The sequence below is a fragment of the Leuciscus leuciscus genome (genome assembly GCF_965113295.1).
Source record: "Leuciscus leuciscus genome assembly, chromosome: 1".
NCBI lineage: Eukaryota > Metazoa > Chordata > Actinopteri > Cypriniformes > Leuciscidae > Leuciscus > Leuciscus leuciscus.
The window spans coordinates 33,877,261-33,893,062 of record NC_138725.1 but is presented as its reverse complement, the minus strand read 5'-3'; the positions used below and the strand labels follow the sequence as shown (position 1 = coordinate 33,893,062).

General features: G+C 42.7%; 2 long non-coding RNA genes across 5 annotated transcripts; one reads left to right on the top strand and one right to left on the bottom strand.

Moving 5' to 3' along the window:
- The first annotated feature begins 7,698 nt into the window (after nt 1-7,698).
- On the top strand, nt 7,699-8,992 carry LOC309478254. Of its 4 annotated transcripts, XR_014198908.1 has the most exons (5): nt 7,699-7,826; nt 7,991-8,054; nt 8,126-8,188; nt 8,288-8,435; nt 8,517-8,992. It is a non-coding gene; the product is annotated as an uncharacterized lncRNA (long non-coding RNA). The 4 variants fall into 4 exon arrangements; XR_014198909.1 differs by having other exon boundaries at nt 7,991-8,188; XR_014198910.1 differs by lacking the exon at nt 7,699-7,826 and having other exon boundaries at nt 7,923-8,054.
- A 1,685-nt stretch (nt 8,993-10,677) lies between these two features.
- On the bottom strand, nt 10,678-11,838 carry LOC309478216. The gene is made up of 3 exons (XR_014198865.1): nt 11,532-11,838; nt 11,147-11,200; nt 10,678-11,026 (listed from the first exon to the last, which is right to left on the bottom strand). It is a non-coding gene; the product is annotated as an uncharacterized lncRNA (long non-coding RNA).
- Between the last annotated feature and the right edge of the window lie 3,964 nt (nt 11,839-15,802).

Here is a 15,802-nt window from a genome sequence, read left to right as displayed (position 1 = left end):
TAGTTTGCACTGACAACAGGCCACTGGGCTGGTCCACAGACTGGTAACAGGCTTGTGCTGCCTGCAGATTACTGGGCTGGGACACAGACTGGTAACAAGATTATGCTGACTGCAGGCCGCTGAACTGGGACACAAACTAGAAGCTAGTTTGCACTGACGACAGGCCACTGGGCTGGTCCACAGACTGGTAACGGGCTTGTGCTGACTGCACACTGCTGGGCTGGGACACAGACTGGTAACGGGCTTATACTAATTGCAGACTGCTTGGCCAGGACGCAGATTGGTAACAGGCTTATGCTGACAGCCGGCCACTGGGCCAGTCCACAGACTGTGAACTGGCTTGGGCTGATAGCAGGCTACCTGACAGTTCAACAGATTGTGAACTGACTTAGGCTGGTTGTTAGATGCCGGACTGGTCCACATATGTTTGTAGTTAGATGCCAGACTGTGAGCTGGCTTGGACTGATTGTTGGATGCCAGACTGGTCCACAGACTGTAAGCTGGCTTGGGCTGGTTGTTGGATGCCAGACTGGTCCACAGACTGTGAGCTGGCTTGGGTTGGTTGTTAGATGTCAGACTGGTCCACAGACTGTGAGCTGGCTTGGGCGAGGTATTGGATACGAGATTGATCCATAGATTGTAAGCTAGCTTAGGCTGACAGCAGGCTACCTGATAGTTCAACAAACTGTGAGCTGGCTTGGGCTGGTTATTAAATACCAGACTGGTCCACAGACTGTGAGCTGGCTTAGGTGGGTTGTTGGATGTCAGACTGGTCCACAGACTGTGAGCTGGCTTGGGCTGGCTGTTGGATGCCAGACTGTGAACTGGCTTGGGCTGGTTGTTGGATGCCAGACCAGTCCACAGACTGTGAGCTGGCTTGGATGGGTTATTGGATGCCAGACTGGTCCACAGACTGTGAGCTGGCTTGGGTGGGTTGTTGGATGCCAGACTGGTCCACAGACTATGAGCTGGCTTGGGCGGGTTGTTGGATGCCAGAATGGTCCGTAAAACAGTCCACAGACTGGTAACGGGATTGTGCTGACTGCCAGACACTAATCTGGGACACAGACTGAGAGCTGGTTTGCGCTGACTGCAGGCCAGTAGACTGGTCTACAGACTGGTAACGGGCTTATGCTGACTGTAGACTGCTGGGTCGGAACACAGACTGGTAACGGGATTTTGCTGACTGCAGGCCGCTGATCTAGAACACAGACTGAAAGCTGGTTTATGCTGACTGCAGGCCACTAATCTGGTCCACAGACTAATAACGGGCTTGTGCTGACTGCAGACTGCGAGGCTGGGACACAGACTGGTAACGGGATTTTGCTGACTGCAGGCCGCTGATCTGGGACACAGACTGAAAGCTGGTTTGTGCTGACTGCAGACCACTGGGCTGGTCCACAGACTGGTAACGGACTTGTGCTGACTGCAGACTGCTGGGCTGGGACACAGACTGGTAACGAGATTAGGCTGACTACAGGCCGCTGAGCTGGGACACAGACTGGTAACGGGATTGTGCTGACTGCAGGCCGCTGATCTGGGACCCAGACTGAAAGCTGATTTGTGCTGACTGCAGGCCACTGAGCTGGTCCACAGACTGGTAACAGGCTTGTGCTGACTGCAGACTGCTTAGCTGAGACACAGACTGGTAACGAGATTGTGCTGACTGCAGGCCGCTGATCTAGAACACAGACTGAGAACTGGTTTGCGCTGACTGCAGGCCAGTGGGCTGGTCTACAGACTGGTAACGGGCTTATGCTGACTGCAGACTGCGGTGCTGGGACACAGACTGGTAACGGGCTTGTGCTAACTGCAGACTGCTAGGTCAGAACACAAACTGGTAACGGACTTGTGCTGACTGCAGACTGCGGTGCTGAGACACAGACTGGTAACGGGCTTGTGTTGACTGCATACTGCTGGGTCGGAGCACAGACTGGTAACGGGATTGTGCTGACTGCAGGCCGCTGATCTGGAACACAGACTAAGAGCTGGTTTATGCTACCTGCAGGCCACTGATCTGGTCCACAGACTAATAACAGGCTTGTGCTGACTGCAGACTGCGAGGCTGGGACACAGACTGGTAACAGAATTTTGCTGACTGCAGGCCGCTGATCTGGGACACAGACTGAGAGCTGGTTTGTGCTGACTGCAGGCCACTGGGCTAGTCCATAGACTGGTAACGAGCTTGTGCTGACTGCGGGCCGTTGATCTGGGACATAGACTGAGAGCTGGTTTGTGCTGACTGCAGACCACTGAGCTGATCCACAGACTGATAACGGGCTTGTATTGACTGCAGACTGCTCGACTAGGACAGAGACTGGTAACATGATTGTGCTGACTGCAGGCCGCTGATCTGGGACACAGACTGAGAGCTAGTTTGTGCTGACTGCAGGCCACTGGGCTGGTCCACAGACTGGAAACGGGCTTGTACTGACTGCAGACTGCTGGGCTGGGACACAGACTGATAACGGGTTTGGGCTGACTGCAGGCCGCTGAGCTGGTCCACAGACTGGAAACGGGCTTGTACTGACTGCAGACTGCTGGGCTGGGACACAGACTGATAACGGGTTTGGGCTGACTGCAGGCCGCTGAGCTGGGACACAGACTGGTAACGGGCTTGTGCTGGCTGCAGGCCACTGTGCTAGTCCACAGACTGGTAACGAGATTGTGCTGACTGCAGGCCGTTGATCTGGGACATAGACTGAAAGCTGGTTTGTGCTGACTGCAGACCACTGAGCTGATCCACAGACTGGTAACGGGCTTGTATTGACTGCAAACTGCTGGACTGGGACACAGACTGGTAACATGATTGTGCTGACTGCAGGCCGCTGATCTGGGACACAGACTGAGAGCTAGTTTGTGCTGACTGCAGGCCACTGGGCTGGTCCACAGACTGGAAACGGGCTTGTACTGACTGCAGACTGCCAGTCTGGGACACAGACTGATAACGGGATTGGGCTGACTGCAGGCCGCTGAGCTGGGACACAGACTGGTAACGGCTCAGACCACTGAGCTGATCCACAGACTGGTAACGGGCTTGTATTGACTGCAGACTGCTGGGCTGGGACACAGACTGGTAACGTGATTGTGCTGACTGCAGGCCGCTGATCTGGGACACAGACTGAGAGCTAGTTTATGCTGACTGCAGGCCACTGGGCTGGTCCACAGACTGGAAACGGGCTTGTACTGACTGCAGACTGCTGGACTGGGACACAGACTGGTAACGGGATTGTGCTGACTGCAGGCCGCTGAGCTGGGACACAGACTGGTAACAAGATTGTGCTGACTGCAGGCCGCTGATCTGGGACAGACTGAGAGCTGGTTTGAGCTGACTGCAGACTGCTGGGCAGGGGCACAAACTGGTCACGGGCTTGCGCTGATCATACCGCATACCCCCATAGTCCCCAATAGGGTGGAACGCATATCCCTTCCCTCCCGCTAAGTGACGTAACTAATCAGCGGGGCCCAGAGAGAGTTGAAGTCAGCTGATTGAAGTTTGTTAAAGGCAAACATGGACTCCAGACTGATATGGTCCGACAGGAGATTTCTATACTGGTTAATGCTAAGATTATTTTTAGTTTTCCAATTCAAAAGGATTGTTTTCTTTGCGACAGATAGTGTGGTGAGGACCATGTGTGCTTTGTCGATCTCCATATTAATATCATTTAGATTCCCTAATATACATAGTTTTGGGCAAGTAGGTATATTACACTTGAGCCATATAGATAAGTCCTCACAAACCTTAGTCCAGAATCTTTGGACTGGTGTACAGAGCCACAAGGCATGCATGTAATCGTCTGCTGTGTTACTTGTGCACTGCGTGCAAATATTTGATTGATTAAAACCCATCTTAAACACCCTTTGTCCTGTATAATAAGTTCTATGGAGGATTTTGTATTGTATAAGTTGTAGATTTAAGCTGTCAGTCATATTAAAGTTGTTTAGTATTATTTCCGACCAGAACTGATTGGTATGATTCAGTGATAGATCTAATTCCCATTTTGCAATTGGTAAGGAGATTGTATCTTCTATTTTGGAAATGAATCTATATATTTTCGATAATAGCTTTGGGGTACCAAGGCTCCTGAATTCTAAAAAACTTGGTGGGAGTTCCAGGTTTGTTTGCTTAAGGGGGAATTTTTTACTTATTACTGATTTGAGTTGTTGATATTCTAAATATCTGTTATTACTTATCCCATACTGTGAAATAAGTGTTTGAAAAGGTAAAAAGTTACTGTTATGGATTAAATGCTCTAAGTGTTTAATTCCTTTGCTTTTCCATTGGATAAAATTAATCATATTCTTGTTTAGTATGATATCAGGATTATTCCATATAGGGGTGAGCCTACATGGGATCATTGAAGAGTCTGTTTTTTTAAGAAATTCCCACCAGGCTGTCAAACAAGTACTGATGTTAATGCTCTTAAAGCACTTATGGGACTTAATATTTGAGCTAAAAAACGGCAGGTTAGAAATGTCCAAATTGTCGCATAATGCTTGCTCTATATCCATCCATGTTTCATCTAATGCACTAGGTTTAAGCCATTTGGAAATATACAGTAACTTATTTGCTAAAAAATAATGATGAAAGTTAGGTAAGTCTAGTCCACCCCTGTCTTTAGTTTTCTGTAGAGTTTTCAGGCTAATTCGAGAGGGTTTATTCTTCCAAAGAAATTGAGATATGTGTGTTTCTAGTAATCTAAACCACGTATAGGGAGGTTTCGTAGGAACCATAGAGAACAAATAATTGATTTTAGGCAAGATCGTCATTTTTATGGTGGCAACTCTACCCATGAGTGAGATGGGTAAAGATTTCCACCGAGCAAGATCGTCTTCAATGGTTTTCAGTAATTGAGTGTGATTTAACTTCAATAAATCTGACAATCTGGAAGAGATGTTTATACCGAGATATCTTATATTACCTGACTGTAATGCTATACTGGATGGCCCTTGAAAACTACAGTTGATCGGTAGGACTGTGCTCTTTGACCAGTTAATAGAGTAGTCAGACAAAGATGAGAACTTATTGATTAATGAGATTGTTTCCAAGAACGATGTACGTGAGTTCTGAAGGAATAATAAAACGTCGTCGGCATAAAGGCTTATCTTATGTTCATTCTTTAAAGGAATAAAATATTTTTTTAATAAAAAAAATAAAATATTTTCTAAAATACAATAAAAAAACTTTTTCATATAAAATAATGGCAATTTTTAATAATTAAATATAAACACATTTTTGAGTTTTGACTACGAACACATGAAAACACAGCTATTCAACATAGTTCAAAACAAATAAATAATTAGTCATTTCTGAACATTGACTCTCAGTCTTTATTCACCTTTTTCTCACGTTTTCCCAATAAAATTAATAAAAGTATAGAATATAATAGCATATTTCTAATAGGGGCACATTGTAACGCAGTGTTACAACATCCCCCCGCCTGCACAACTGGGATTTAAACCCTGCTAGTGTCTTCTGCTAGTTAGTGAAGCATTAAATGACTATCTCAACTGTTAAATAACATCTTGGAGATTAAAATAATATCAGATTTGTCTTATTTTAAATAAACACAAAAAAATAGAGATGAAAAATTAACTCAAGTAAGAAATTTACTTTTGCTATGGTTTAATAAATGTCTATGGATATCTTCCAAAAAAAAAAAATTTTGGCGGAATTTTTTTTGATATATAGTGTTGATATGGCAACTAGTAAATACACAAAGTTTCGTCATCCAAGCATGTGCGGAAGTATTTAAAACAAACGTGTTACAACTAGCCCCGCGTTAGGTTGTGCCCCGCGCTCCCCTACTCAGTAGATTCAAATCGCAGTTATTTTTAGTGTATTACGCGCTGCTCTCAGGGCAGGAGTACTCAATAGATTCAAATCGCAGTTATTTTAGTGTATTACGGGCTGCTCTCAGGGCAGGAGTACTCAATAGATTCAAATCGCAGTTATTTTTAGTGTATTACGGGCTGCTCTCAGCAGGAGTACTCAATAGATTCAAATCGCTTTTATTTTCGTGTATTACGTGCTGCTCTCAGGGCAGGAGTACTCAATAGATTCAAATCGCTTTTATTTTAGTGTATTACGTGCTGCTCTCAGGGCAGGAGTACTCAATCCAACCAGCAGCCATCTAGATCCAACCAGCAGCCAGCTAGATCCAACCAGCAGCCAGCTAGATCCAACCAGCAGCCAGCTAGATCCAACCAGCAGCCAGCTAGATCCAGCTAGCAGCCAGCTAGATCCAACCAGCAGCCAGCTAGATCCAACCAGCAGCCAGCTAGATCCAGCTAGATCCAACCAGCAGCCATCTAGATCCAACCAGCAGCCAGCTAGATCCAACCAGCAGCCAGCTAGATCCAACCAGCAGCCAGCTAGATCCAACCAGCAGCCAGCTAGATCCAACCAGCAGCCAGCTAGATCCAGCTAGATCCAACCAGCAGCCATCTAGATCCAACCAGCAGCCATCTAGATCCAACCAGCAGCCAGCTAGATCCAACCAGCAGCAGAAAGCAACCAAGACAGGAGAAAGAAAAGTTTACACAGGGCACTTCATTGGGGGGAGAGACTCTATCTTTTTTTGAGAAACATCTTGTCTCAGCTCTAAATAGGGCAGAGGCAGCACCATCCAATCCTCCACCAGCATCTGAAGACCCAGATGAACTTTTCCTCCGTAGCCTGTTGCCACAAATCAAAACTCTCACATCTAGAAGGAGGGAAAGAGTGAAATTTGATATATACCGAATGATATTTGAGGCACAGTGCAGCCAGGAACAGGAAGAGAGCGGGGTACAGCTGACAAGGCCATGAGGGGTGTTTGTAAGCTTATTTACCCTCGTGGTCCTGTCAGCTGTACCCTGCAGCCAAGGTTAATATTGTTAAGTGTTTTTGTTATTATGAGAACAAGGTACAGCTGACAAGGTTGAGCTATAATTACTGTTTACCCTCATGTAGTCCAGGGGGGTATTCCAGAAAGCTTGGTTAACTTACCATTTGGTAAATCATAACCTCTGGGTTGATTTACCCCAAACCCGCATACCATGAGTATGTCGGTTCCAAAACACCTGAGAAGAGTTAGTTTAATCAACCTCCTACTGGTTACCCAGAGTTAATGCACGCGCACGGTGAGTACATAAAGACATTTTCAATGGATCGCCGATTTCAGGAGTCACCATGGAAACCCAGGGAGAAAAAAAGCGAGCTACATAGGCTACTTAGGTGAAACTGAGTTGGAGGTTTTAATGCTTGCTTATGAAGACTATAAGCCCATTATAAAAAATAAATAAATAAATAAAAAGCAATACTGCTGCATCAGCAAAAGAAAGAGAGTTGGCTTGGCAAAAAATAACGGACAGAGTAAGTGCACGAGTTTATAAAATTATAAATGGGCTATTTTCCTCTTTCATTGTGACGCAAAAAATTATTTGGGGCATGTAGTAAAAATAGACAAGAATTTACTTGTTGGCCTCCATACATTTCTTAATATTACAGTAGTAATGCACATAATTGTCTAGTAATATGTTGGCCTCTTGTTTTATCAGGTGTAATCCTTCTGGAGCCAGAAGAAGTGTGAGCTCAGTCAAATTGAAACACAAAAACATTCTCCAACAATGTAATTTAGTATTTAATGTAGCCTAATTTAGTTTTCTATGTAGCCAATAGAAAAAAGGCTGAGGCCCGTAAAACAAGTGGGGGTCCACCTCCACCTTCCCTCACCCCAGCTGAGGAGCTGGCGCTGTCCCTTAATAAAGGGCGACCTGTGGTCGATGGGATTCCAGGGGCAGTTCGTCAGACTCAGCTACCAAGACAAGTGGCTTAGTAAAATGTAGGTGTATCATATTAATACTTATGATTTATTTATGTTTTCACTGTTTTTGTCAGTGTTTTAATAAAGCACCATTTAAAAAAGGCATTTTGACAGTTGTAAGTGATTATTGTCTTTAGGTTTCTGTTTGCTAGACCAAGCATCCTTCCTTATTTTCACTGTAGGATGACAATGAAGAGACCACTTCTGCTGTGACAGAAACAGAAAATGTGGGGAGGCCCATTAGAGGTATGATGCATAGAATGAATTCCCCCTTTTTTGCATAAGAGAATAAATAAATTGTCATTGTCATTTTACAGAATATGGCAGGAGATTTTAATACAGATGAGGGTCCATCTACCTCCACACAGAATCTTAGCAGTGTAAGAAATGTTCTGCAGTTCTCCTTCCTCATTTAAATATTTGGTCTGTGTTTGTATTACAGACTTTATCAGTCATGTTTAATTATTCTGTCTTTCTAGTTGCCTGCCAAAGAGCTGTATAAGGTCCACCTTCAAAAGCAAATCAGAAAAAGTGACATGGAGATGGACCTTATACAGCTTCAAATGGAGGAGAAAAGGCTTAACCTAAAAAAAGGCCAGACTTGAATTGCTGGAGCACCAGCTTAAGGTGGGAAAGAGTGTGTGAACATTAATCTGTCATTTGTTGAATGAAATCTAAAGCAATAAATACAAATGTCTTTTGTTACAGGAAATAAAGAAACCATGAACAACACTTGACTGTTAACTGGTTTTAATTAAAGTGATTTTGGCAAATCATGTCTCGTACCACCCTGCCATCTCTTTGGTCTACTGGGTTCACTGGGGGTTCCTCTTGGCCATCTTCATCAAGAGAAGGGGGGGGGCCCTCTCACCTCTCAGTGTGGCAATGTTGTGAAGAACAACACAAGCAGCTGTGATGTCACATGACCTTTCTGGGTTGACCCTGAGCTCAAGCAGGCACTGAAACCTTGCCTTCAGGATGCCTATGGTCCATGTTCTGCTGTGGGCCAGGTTGAATTGTGCCTGTGGTCCAGGCTCAGGTTCAGGGTAGGGTGTCATCATATAGGGCAGACAGGGGTACCCTCTGTCCCCCAGCAAGTAACCATTGAAGTGTCATATAAAGGTAGTTAAAGTGTATAATTGCATTAAAAAAAACATAAAAAATTAAAATTAAAAAAAACATTGTGTAAGGCAAAATTTGTGGCACAATGATGCCTCCCTAAACATTCTGGCATCATGTACAGACCCTGGCCATTTGGCTTCAACATTAGTGATGAGGTGGGTTGCATCACATATTACCTAGTTAGTGGGGACCAGTAATGAGGGTGATTTAATGGTTTAAACACCCAAACATTTAGCACCCAAAAAATCTATTGTCACCTGCACATTGATGCTATGGATTTACTTCCTATTAACATAGTCTCCTTCATTGACTGAAGGAGCTTTAATGGGAATGTGGGTTCCATCAAGGCACCCAATTACATTTGGGATCCAGTTATATAATAAGTTATATAATTAGAAACTTTTAAAATTATTGTGACTGTCACTGTATACAGTATGAATAGATTAAGTATAGTGCTAACTAAAATGGTCTTTCATAGAATATCATAGAATGGACAAACCCGCCACTCTGTGGAATTCCTCTGTAATGACCCTCAGTGGTTTATGGCCAGGGAACTGCACAAAAGTGTGTAGGAACCGTTTGAGTGCAATGCATACTGTACGAACAGCCCTACACACAGTTGCCTTTCCCACATGCTCTGCATCGACTATTGTATACAAAAAACTCACCGTCGCAAAAAAAGTTAAATAAATGGAGTTAAATATTTCACTCCATTATCTTCGTTTAATAAATGAACGATTCTTTTGAAAAACGGTAACGCTCCCGCAAATATTCATTTGGATACGAAAACACATTGATACGTGGTTGTATCACCTTCTCACGGCGGAAAAGATTTCGTATCATCTGTGCTTCCACATCCACTGGATCGTCTTCAAAAGGGCACGCCATGCTCAGTAACCTTCTGAAACAAACTAACCCTGGAACATAACCTGCTACCGAGCAGGTTATCTTCAGAGAGTAAGTTCCTATGGTTACATACATACCCAGAAAGTTACCTCCGTTTTTGGAACCGAAAGTTGAGGTTATCCACTAACTTACCCTTAAACTTACCCGGGTATGTCACATAACCTGCTTTCTGGAATACCCCCCAGGTTCATGTTGAGTTTTGTTTTGTTGTTGTTTGGGGGGGGGGCTGTTTAAAAAGAAACCAATCAAAATAACAATAACTTTTAGGTCATTCTTCAAATAAAAATACATTTGTTCCAGAATGTTCAATGTTTCTTAAAAAAAAAAAAAAAAAAAAAAAATTAGGGTAAATTTCTTCAGCACAACACAAATAATATTTAGAATAATTTTGTCCATGTAGTAAGTCAGTTGGATCCAATACTGATTTCATGAAATTATTAAGTATATATATATATATATATATATATTAAAGTTTGTAGACTTTTATAGTGTGATTACCATAGTGCAGTCACTTATTATTCATATGTTATGCTGTTATGTATTTTGGAAAGATATGTTTATTGAGCATATCTTATAGTATAGCCAGGATATAATTAAGTATTGATAAGAGATGATGGAAACACATGGAAACATTGCTCTTTTATTATAATGTGGGTGGCTCTTAAAAGAGCCTTTGGTTTAGTTCTGAAAAGAACCTTTCATGCCTGTCACACCTGTGGCTGCCAGGGAACTGCACCCTCAGCACAGAAGTAATCAACAAGGGTCTCCCTCACACGCAAGGCATCGCGGGAAGCGTTGTTGCTCCCTGCTCTGCTGATGTTCTGTAAAGAACAGCTGTTATAGTAAACTGTGTAGGACAAAATCAACGTGGCCCATGTTTCGTACAGTACAGTACAGTTTTATTTAATGCCATGTCAGCATCTGTGGCTACTTTCATGGCATAAACTGATTTACAAAACTACAAGAGTTACATTTATACAATGAAAATAAAAACAAAGCAAACAGAAAAAAATACAGCAATTAATACTTTACAAGATTTTTAACATTAATGTGATACCTGTTCTGGTAAATTCTTACTAAAGTCCTTAAGTGAGTTTGCTGCCTTTGCTGTTGTTGTTGTTACTGCTGCTGCTGATGATGATGATGATGATGATGATGATGATGATGATACTGCTGGAGTTGATCTGAGACTGTAGACATTAAAACAAACATATAGGAGATATATTAGCTGATTACAATTTTTTGATGTGACCATGACAAGATGTAAAGATTGCTGACAGTGTTTGGAACTGGCTCACAAGCTCACTGACCTGCTGTAAAGCTGTCTCTGTCCAGGCTGCTAGGGGAGATGTTCACAGAGGCTGCTGCACACAAAACATAAGATACTGGTAAGCCTTACCAGTGTTGTGATAATAATTTTTAAGGCACTCTACGTTTTTTTTTTAATTAATACTGTAGAAATAATAACAATAGTTTAAAGTATAAATAATAGTTTTTAGTCAAATAACATAAAAAGACCAGACCCTCTGAAACTTGTCTCTCTCAAACAGCAAGCTAACGTTACTTCTACAGCCTACACATAGCGATATAAACAACATCTCTGTCTGCATGCTCTCTTCACGTCGTTCTTGTAAAATAATAATAATAAGTAAACAAACATCAAAAGCACTTCGCTGAGAATGAAACACCACTTACCAGCAGCCGCAGAGTTGAAGATATCCTCTGGTAGTGCGCGTAGCCGCGCGAAATTAAAAAATGCGCGTGCAGCGTGAGGAATCGTCCCGGATGAGTTTGTAAGGTGAAAGGTCATCATGTGGGTCATTTTATTTACGGCTAAATTATTATTCATTAATTTTACTAATAGTTAGATTGGGCAGGCATCCACAAAAGGGCCTTTAATTTAAAAAAAGGAGAGGAAATTTTGCCTTGACAAAAGGGCACTTTGGGCACCAAGGGGCAAAAGGGCAGGTGCTGGAGCACCCAACGCCCCCCCCTCTGCACGTGCCTGGAACACAGGTTGCCTTCACACAGGCTTCCACATGGTCTGGGCTGACACCAATCACACGCCGATACATTTGCCACTGTGCTGCGAGTATACCGAACGCATTCTCAACTGTCAGCCTTGCCCGTGAAAGCCTGTAGTTAAAGGGATAGTTCACTTTGAAATAAAATTTTGGTATGTTTTAGCTTACCTCAAGGGCATCCAAGATGTAGGTGTCTTTTTTTCCGCAGTAGTTTCAATTTTGATATTTTTAGGTCAAACCGTTTTTGTCTGTCAGTCATATAATGCAGGTCGATGGTCACTGTCTCAAAGAGCATGCACAGAGTCCAAATTAAAACAATTCCCCGTCGTCCAAATTAAACAATTCCCCATCGTAAGTACACATTGATGGCCTAAGACACGAAATGAGCGGTTTGTGTGAGAAAACGAACAGTATTTATATCGTTTTTACCTCTTGTACACAGCTGCGTCCAAATGATCTGAGAGCGCGGGCGGGTATAGATATATACAATAGATGTCACATTGGCTATTGCGAAACCGTAGCCAAGGCGACATCTAGTGTATCTATACCCGCCCGCGCTCTCAGATCATTTGGACGCAGCTGTGTACAAGAGGTAAAAACTATATAAATACTGTTCGTTTTCTCACACAAACCGCTCATTTCGTGTCTTGGGCCATCAATGTGTACTTACGATGGGGAATTGTTTTAATTTGGACTCTGTGCATGCTCTTTGAGACAGTGACCATCGACCTGCATTATATGACTGACAGACAAGAACGGTTTGACCTAAAAATATAAAAATTGAAACTACTGCGGAAAAAAAGACACCTACATCTTGGATGCCCTTGAGGTAAGCTAAAACATACCAAAATTTTATTTCAAAGTGAACTATCCCTTTAAATACCCTGTGTCTACTGGGAAGGGTGGTGGTACCTGGGAAGGGTCGCATTCGATTTCTGCGGAGAGGGAAGGCCTCATCTGCCACAAAGACGTGAGGCTGGGGTCCCAGGTGTTCTGCTCCTGGTAGCAGCGTGTCCTCCGGTAGGCCAAGGGTTCCACTTCGAAGACCGTTACCAAAGGGACAATTAGCCAGAGTCCCACCATCACTGGACTTCCCATAACTGCAACATCTATGATGCGGAAACAGTACCTGGCATCTACAACTGCCAAGAGGACAATAGAGAATGTCCCCTTGTAGTTATAGAATAATGATCCAGAGTTGTTGGGAGCCTGGATCACTACATGTTTCCCATCAATAGAACCAAGACAGTTTGGGAAATTCCAGCGATGGTAGAACTCTGCTGCAATGTCCCTCCAATCTTCTGTGGAAGGAACCGGCATGTAGTCCTCAACCATGGAGTCCCAAATGGCCTTTGACACCTCTGCCACGATACCAGCTACAGTGCTGTGCCCAACCCTGTAGCTGAAGGCAATACTGCGGTATGAATCCCCTGTTGCAAGGAATCTGTGGAAATATGTATTAAGAATTAAAGTATACATTTATATGAAAAGAAAGCATATTAATCTACAATATTGCAGTTAAAAAAATACCTTATATATTTATATTTATTTTTATAATAACTTAACCGACACATTAAATAAGATTCAATATGTTATATATGTTTCAACATGTTATATATGATTCTTCTTTGGTGCACACAAAGATATAATATATACACACACTTTATAAGTATAAACAAGTATAAATATAAACACACACACACACATATACCATAGGCATATATATATATATATATGTATGTATGTAGGCCTATCCCAGATAGCAAGGTGACATTGATTAAATGTTGAAACATATGTGTGTATTTATATACTGATTAAATTAAACGTGATAGTCTTATTCTATATAAAAGCATCTAAATCGATTAAATATTTTAATCAACCTGGTTCAGTTACGCATTTAAATAGGCTTACTTACCGTAAACAAATTGCCAGCCGTTCACCGGGGGAAATGGCTCGTCGGAAACGTGTATTGTCCTTGCAAATCAGGGGACCCACCCTCCGCAGCAGCACATCAAACTGGGTCCTGTCCAGCCTGAAGTACTGCTGGAACCGGACTTCATCCAGCCGCAGCTCATGCACCAGCCGGTGGTACTCGCCGTGCCGACTCCGAGCCCGAATGGTCTCGTGAACCCAGATAGACCGGCGTTTGCGCTTATGCCGTAGATAAACGGCCGCAATGAGAAAAATCGACTTTTGTGTCTCGTTCATCTTCATGCTTCACTTCAGACGTTTTTATGTACGGAGTATATTTATTAAAGGTACAATATGTAAGAATTTTGCATTAAAATATCCCAAAATCTCAAGGCCAGTGTTATATATTTTGTTAAGTTGATTACTTACAATATCCCAAATGTTTCCAACTATTTTTAAATCGTGAGAAAATTGCGATTTTATCCAAGGAAACGGGGCGTTAGAACAGGGGGGAGCTGGGAGTCGCCAGTCAATTGCGTCATATCCGCGTTACCCTCGGTTTCCGCTCGTACTGCGTGGAGTCCTGGACAAATGCGGAAGTTGTAGTTGTAGCGTCTATCAAGCTACAAACTTTAGCTTGTTTCTTGCAGTCGTTATGGTACACAATTATTCTTTACCGATTGCTGCTGGTTCTGTCGACAAAGCATGCTTAATTTTATATTTTCCAAATGTAGCATTCGGTAATAGTTATGTTTATGTAAGGAAAGTATTATTGCTTTAGATTTGTGTTTAGTTTATTGACATTGTTTATCACGTCTGGTGTTTATGGCCATGTAAATAAACATAGCATGTGTTATACATAAAGATTAATCAGTATTTTGGCAAATGATGTGGGCATGTTCGAATGTACTTTTACAACAATTGTTTAGAACACGTAAAACTGTGCAGCGTTATCACAACAATGAATTCAACAAATACAGTAACATCTATGATAACCAATTTAGTATTAAACCTTACTTTTCTTGCGGTTAATTCATTTTAATGAAATAAAAGTGTGATGAGGTTTAAGAGTCAGGAAGGAAGAAGACGGGTCGGCGTGACTGGGACTCGTAGGCTACTTTATTAAAATAAAGCAAAACAAACAAAAGCCGCGCACAACGCGCATTCACCGTGGCAACCGCGACGGCTCAAAACAGTTCAAAAATGAGAGCTCGGATCCACCGGTTCTCTTTCTCTGCGTCCAATTTTCTCTCCAGTCTCTCTCTCGTTCCAGCGCGGCTTATAAGCGGTCTCTCCACGCCAATAATACTTTGCACTTGATCTACTTGCTCGTCTCTTCTCTCTCCCGTTACAGACCGCGCTGAACCACGCCCCCCTCGCCACAAAAAGCATGTCATTAAACGCAACATTTATAAAAATAGAACTTAGCCTCATCCATGAACATGATTTTTCGATTCCCGTCTGACTGATTTACATCCACGGTGGAGTTTAAAACGACAGTTCCCATCATTCCACGCTCCTTCACATCGTCATCAAGCTACGCCGTTGTTGTTGTTTGGAATGTAGCGCCCTCTAGCGGCAAAAAAATTATTGCATATTGTACCTTTAAGGGTGTCACGATTCTCCAAATCCTCGATTCGATTACATTTTCGATTCTAAAGTCACGGTTCGATTCGATTCTCGATTTAAAATAAATAAATTGAAAGCACAAGCTATGCCATTTTAAGACTTTTATGCAATATAATAATATCTGACCTTTGTTCGCAATACCACACACTACATTGTCAAATTTAAAACGTTTATTAACAACATAATGTAACAATAACTTATATCTTCAGTCAATTGGAAACTTAAACAATATAACCTATTACCTGGCTATTATAGTCCCGGGGCTCCCTGGACTCCTCAGAGCAGTCACAGGCGAATAGCACGGCGTTTTAAATTGGGTTCCCACAGCGTTTGCAACGCAGTACGAGAGAACGTTCTCGTAAGGGAACGTAGGCTACTTGGTTACTTGCGTAACCTCGGTTC